This window comes from Terrapene carolina, unplaced genomic scaffold (assembly GCF_002925995.2).
Source record: "Terrapene carolina triunguis isolate 2854851 unplaced genomic scaffold, T_m_triunguis-2.0 Scaffold62, whole genome shotgun sequence".
Taxonomy (NCBI): domain Eukaryota; kingdom Metazoa; phylum Chordata; order Testudines; family Emydidae; genus Terrapene; species Terrapene triunguis.
The window spans coordinates 41,202,761-41,209,516 of NW_020664413.1; the positions used below are offsets into that span (position 1 = coordinate 41,202,761).

Below are 6,756 nucleotides of genomic sequence, written 5' to 3' on the forward strand. Positions count from 1 at the left end.
AATCAGGGCTAATGTTCTGGGGTGTATTAACAGGAGTGTCTCCATGTAGGATATGGGGGGGAGGGGTGGTGTTAGTGGTCCCTCTGCTTGGCACTGGTAAGCCTCAGCTTAGAGCATTTTGTCTAGTTCTGGGTGCCACACTTCAAGAAAGATGTGGAGAGTTAAGAGGAGAGTAACAAATAAAAGGCTTAGAAAACCTGACATGAGGAAAGGCTAAAAAAACTGGGCATGTTTAGTCTTGGGACAAGAACATGGAGCGGGGACCTGATAAGACTTCAGCAATGTTAAGGGTTTTTACAAAAAGGATGGTAACCAATTGTTCTCAATATGTACTGAAGGTCGGACAAGCAGTAATGGGCTTAATCTGCAGCAAGGGAGATTTAGGTTGGATATTAGGAAATCCTGTTTCACAATAACAATAGTTGAGTTCTGGAATAGGTTTCCAAAAGAGGCTCTGGAAAATCCTTTTAAGAACAGGTTGGACAAAATCCTATCAAGGTTTACTTGGTCCTACCTCAGCACAGGGGGATGAAGTTGATGACCTCTGAAGGTCCCTTCCAGTCCGCCACTTCTGAGATTGTGCTATATATAGCCCTAGCAAGTATGCTTAATGCCTTACTCTGAACCCCAAATTCAGGCACTGGTCATCCTTTCCTCTACTTGATTTGACTTTTCTCTCAACTCTTGCCAGAGCAGTGCTTTCTGTCATACAGGCCCAGAAGAGTAGGGATACAGTCAGTAGAAGAAAAACCCCAGACATTTGACAGTATGTGATGCTCGAATTGCTCTCACCTGTTTCACCTCTGAGTCAATGTGCGATTATAAGGTAAATGCAATTCCAGCACAGGAATCCATCTTCAAAGATGTTATGAAATGGCTTAAGTTACGACCAGTCAAACTACAATAAGTTACTATTTAAGAGGTTTTAGAAGAAATAAAAATCAATACAATCATTAAGCAATGTTGCCGAACATTGTTATGGGAGTGTGATCAAATTTCAGAATACTAAAGAAACAAGGAACACTGTCAAGGTTGGTAGGCACCAAACTGGATTTTTTTCTCCTCTGCTCAGGTTTTTTTTCCTGTGGGAATGTTCTAAAATGATTTTTTTTATCTCTGGTTTTAAAAAACCCCAATAGTCCAGTATCTGCATGAATCCAGATATAGTAAAATGGCATGCATTGAGATGGGAGTTGAAAAGGTAGCACTTACATGAGATATTTAAATCACCTCCAAGGAGCTTGTAGACAATGGCCAAACTTTAAAAGGTACATCAAATCTGGCATCTGATCTGGATACTTGCAAAATTGGGGGTGAGTTCTGCAGACACACAACATTTAGATCACTCCTTGACTTGCATGTGCAAATGCTTGCTAACAAGGAGTTGGGTAGACTTGGCTCTGCATCTGATTGTAGGGAAAGAATTAGGATGGGTTGAGGTAAAGTCTTGACAGTGTTCTTTTTAACAAGGCCTCTGTAGCCGCCCTGTAACACTTACATTAGTTTCAAGATTATCAACAAGACTCGTTTGCAACTTGAAACAGTTGAAGTCTGCAAGTGACTTGTTCCTAAATGGGTGGGGTAGCTTAGTTGTGGTATGCAATATGGAAAAGTGTAAGCTGTGAGACAGTGATTAACCAGCTTTAAGAACCTAGGATGTACTTCTTAGCAAAGTATGGATCAAAGGACTCATAAGACAGGACTTCAGCAGCCTATTGAGTATGGACAAGTCAGCATAATTAAAGAATGACAAGGCAGCAGCAGCAACAGCAGCTTCAACTTCCAGAGAAGTGAAGGCATAAGATACTGTGCTGATAGTGAGCAGCTTTCCAAAGGCTAGTTAAATCTGCTGAAATATCGAAGAAAGTCTAGCAAGAGTTCTTCACCTTTTGGAACCTCCTTGAGTGATAGCCACTTGAGTTGACACAAAATCAATAGGTCTAGCATTTAGACCTGAAAGGAAGGGCAATGAGATAGGTAAGGTTTGCCTTTAAAAATTTTTCATGAATTAGAATAGTAGTGGTTTTTTAAACAAGGTAAGAGTAATTTATTTACATTGCAGGTTGAATGAGAAGCTGCAGCTTGACAAAATGAGGAATGTCTTGCATATCCTCTTCAGTTCAAAGGTTTCTGACTAGGTAAGACTTGTCCTGTACAACAAGCATCTGATCATGACCCTTTAACTCACTCCCTTTTAGATTCTCCTCTCCCCCCCCCCACCCCCCCCATTAACTTGTATTGAGCTTTTTCCTAGATAGGAGAAAGAAGTACATTAGCAAATCGCAGCATTTGCTGCTCAGAATTAAAGATATTTTTTGGGAGTGTGAAAGCAGTTCTATATAATTCATTTCTCAACTGTCTTGCAATAATATGTGGATCAGTGATTGAACAGTGTACTATAGTCTTCCCGCTGTTAAGAGCGCTTCTAAACAACCTTTTGACCACAATTCAAAATAGTCTTTAACATAGTGGCTGTAGAGTATTGCAGATGAAAGCATTCCTCCTATTAACGAGAACAATGATCTGTTCCTTTGCAAAAGTCTAGGCTCTCTCTAACGGCATTAGTAATTAGCAAAGGCAGTTTTTTCCTTAGAATGTCCTATAACAAGTAGGGATCACTTAAAGTGGATTTTAGCCCAAAACAACGCTTTTATTTATGTGGGGACAGAACAATAAAATAACTTGTTCTCTCTATTTTGCACACAAGTCCTTGACTCTCTTGGACATTTGCTGTTTTTTCAGTGTTCATCTCTCTAGGCCTGAAGCTGTCACGGTGGGGAATATTTCCATTGTAGCCCTTTTTTACACTGGAGTCTAGTACCTGTTTAAATAAAAACTTTTCAGTCAGATAAAATATCTACTAGTTTTTATTTTTACTTTAAGACTGCTTTTCAGTGAACAGTCATAGTTCAAGTACAGCTCAGCCAGTATTGTCTGCTTAAATTGCACTAAAATGAAAAATTCAAATGAACACATTTCACTTAGTTTTAGCTGTTAAGTGTTCATATATGGATTTTGATTAGTACTAGAATCCCACCAATTGAGTCCTGTCAACATCTGCCTGTGAGCACCTAAAAATCCAACCTTTGAAAACATTGGTGGGAATCATTCTTAATAGTTATCTTTAGATGGCATGTTTGTAAACACCATGAAAATCTCACTTAGTGCATTTTTACAAATTAAATGATTCCCCCACCCTAGGTTGAGCCAAGGTTGAAAAGGTAGCTTTGTACTGAGGCAGAAGGTTCTCGATACTAGTCATAGTTAGAGTACTAGATACCCTTGTTGCATCTGGTGACTAGCATCCTTTCTTAGCCGGAGGTTGAAAACTGCTTGTGCCCGCCTGCTCTAATCTTCCCAACCCTGGCTAAGAGGAACCTCTTCTGAATGCACATGATCAACAAAGGATCACTTCTAGATTAGATCATCGATTGATTTGCTGCAGCCTGCCTATAGCATCTTCAAGTGTTAAGAACATACAGGGTATCTAGGTATACAGTTCCTGGAAAGTATTTAGTTCAGTTGTAAGATCTATAGATATATTGGTGGTTCTTACGATGACTCCAGAAAATACACCTCTACCCTGATATAACGCAATTCGGATATAACACAGTAAAGCAGCGCTCCTGGGGGCGGGGGGCGCTGCGCGCTCCGGCAGATCAAAGCAAGTTCGATATAACTGGAATAAATTGCCTAGGGAGGTTGTGGAATCTCCATCTCTGGAGATATTTAAGAGTAGGTTAGATAAATGTCTATCAGGGATGGTCTAGACAGTATTTGGTCCTGCCATGCGGGCAGGGGACTGGACTCGATGACCTCTCGAGGTCCCTTCCAGTCCTTGAATCTATGAATAAACACGGTTTCACCTATAACGCGGTCAGATTTTTTTGCCTCCCAAGGACAGCGTTCTATCGGGGTAGAGGTGTAGCTACAAAACATCAGTCTTTTCTGTAGATTTATGTGCTTTGGAGATTTTCTTAATATTTTAAGTGTAAAGCTTGGATATCCGAGTTTCTGAAATTTCTGGATATGTAAAATATTGAACTAATTTACTTCTGCTTACTGTCTTCCAATTGCTTATGTTTTAGTTTCATCAGACAAGGAGATGAACGAATTATTTTAAAGAAAAGTTGGACATATGTTATAACAGAATATCTGAATTTCCAGGTAATATTTACATAGGCGCTTTAAAGAGTGAGGATTGTCCTTTTTTCATGGACAACACTTTCCTTTCTCCAAACTGGGATCCACTTCAGATACTGGAACCAATTTACTTGGTGCAGTTGCTGAACTAGCAGTAGCAGCCATGCTTGTGAACAAAGTCACTGCCATACCAGTTTCTAATTGGTTGCTTTGTAAAGTACTTTAGGATACCAAGAGTATGAAATATGCTAGATAAAATCAGATTATAATAGGATCAATCTTAATTTGCTGTCCTTGCTATCAAGGATAAAGTTACAAGGCATTTGTTCCTGCATTGCAACTTTAATGGGAAACTCCATTAAGAGTTTTCATACTTGAAAGTATTTCTCTGTCTGTGTGTGTAATATATATAATGTCACTTCCATTCTGTGTGTGTGAACTGTCCTGTTCCCCAGCAGGGGCCCAGTTTGATGCAGAGTGAGACTGAAATTTGGTTTGCCACTAGAAACTATGGAAATCAGTCTGAAAGTTTTTAATTAAACTGGTTATCTTATATTACAACTTTGAAACAGTCTGGTTTCCAGTATTTTAATGGGTGGAGGGAAAGATAGTAGTCCTTCCCTGTATCAGAATGTCACAATGCCTTGGCTTACCGTCTCTTGGCTATATGTTGAAGACACTTTGTACAATGAATAAAATAACATTTAGTTACTTCACTGGAGTATTCCTGTAAATATCAATCTGATCTCATTTATCAAGACTTGTATTTTAAAAATATGCTTGAACATAGTGATACAAAAACAGTCTGGGGTATGTTAACTTTCTAATGTATCTGAATGATTCTTTTTCTACTGTGGATGCTGCAGGTTGACTCCTGTACCTCTAAGATAACTTTTTCCTGAACTCAGTGGTGCAAGTCTGTCCATCAGAAGAAAAACGACCCTTCCATAGAGGATAATGTCACAAGATTTGAAAACAGAAATTAAATCTATAATTAAAATGTCAGATAAAGACTTAAAGGATAATAGTGTACTGAAACTTTACAGCTTGCATTCAAACAAGTTTTAGAAAAGAACATCCATAAATGTTAACTATGTATATCAAAGTATTGTCGATAATGCATTTCTCATTTTCTGTACGAGAATGAACTGTAAATTGTCATGACTTTTTATTAAAAGTTCTCTTTTTTGAGTAGTGTCAGTAAAGTCTTTTGTTGTCTTCCTATAGTACTGTAGAAGTAATTGAATTTAGAGCCATTCAAAGGAGGCTTGTGGCCAGAAGCAATCCTTCTAATGCTATTTGACTTGAATGAAATGTGTGGTCTTAATTCAATTAAGTCCTGGTCCAGTGTTCGCAACACTTGGAACTGGAGGGGTTGACCAGGAAATGAATTGAATCTGCATGGGGATTTGAGAATATAGTAGGTCAATGTTGTGTAACACTGGTAGGGTTGCATAGGAAAACTTGCACTGCCACTGCCCTTGTAACTATCTAGTATTTTCATGTGTGCTGAAATCGCCCTTTAAACTGGAAAGCTGTGGAGGTTTTGTGGCGAATGTTTTTTAGGAGAGATGAGGTAGGATGTGTTAGAACTTGTTAAGGTCTTATGTTAAACCTAACTTGCTAGAAACCCTCCCCCCAAATTTCTTCCCTGGATTCAGCCTGTGATGTGCCCCACTCCTCTACCAGGTCTTGGCATGACCATCTGCCCCTGGATTTCTCAAACAGGGGGTCGTGAGGTTATGTGGGGGGTTGCGAGCTGTTCTCCTCTACCCCCAAACCCCACTTTGCCTCCAGCATTTGTAATGGTGTTAAATATATAAAAAGGGGTATTTTAATTTATGGGGGGGGGGGGTCACACTCAGAGGCTTGCTGTGTGAAAGGGGTCACCAGTACAAAAGTTTGAGAACCACTGCTAGCCAATTGATAATAGGACAAATGACCACACTTGGGATGGGGAGGGGAGAATAATTACCCCCATTTAAATGCTGGTCCACTGCCAAGCAACTGGGGGTAAAATTGTAACTCTGTGGGAAGTGAGGAAGGACCATCTCTTCCGCACAAGTTCAGAGAGCTTTGATCGATGTGAGGGCTTAATTGCTGAGAGAATGAACATATGTTGTGGTCCCTCAAAGCAGCCTACACATGGGATAGTATGCTCTCTTGGTGCAGTCACAGTTGTAACTAGCACAGTTTATGTAGTAGTAATATTACCTTAAACTCTTAAAGTACAGATTCAGTATTTGAAGCTGTTTTGTTTCTTCACAAAAATGCTAATTTAGTAGTGTTTATAGTGAATTTGAGTGAATGTAGCACTGGAAGCAAACTAGAGTTACAAGATAATCAACTTTACCATTTATAAAACAGTTCTCAATTGTTTTAGTTGCCTAACACTTTCTATTATAAGTCTTTTGTGAATTCTCATACCTCTGTTTGCATTGGGCTTCTAAAATGTACCCAGGAGAATGTCCTCCAGCTAAAGTGCCTTTTCTTTTTGCATGCAGAGGTGTAGCCATGTTAGTCCCAGGATATTAGAAAGACAGGTGGGTGAGGTAATATCTTACTGGAGAAAACTTCTGTTGGTGAGAGAAGCTACACAGAGCTCTTCAGGTC

At 39.4% G+C, this 6,756-nt stretch overlaps 1 long non-coding RNA gene across 1 annotated transcript; it reads left to right on the forward strand.

Annotated features, from left to right (window-relative positions):
• The first annotated feature begins 166 nt into the window (after positions 1–166).
• Positions 167–5,343, forward strand: LOC112105637. The gene is made up of 3 exons (XR_002908032.2): positions 167–2,138; positions 4,089–4,167; positions 5,010–5,343. It is a non-coding gene; the product is annotated as an uncharacterized LOC112105637 (long non-coding RNA).
• Positions 5,344–6,756: the final 1,413 nt, after the last annotated feature.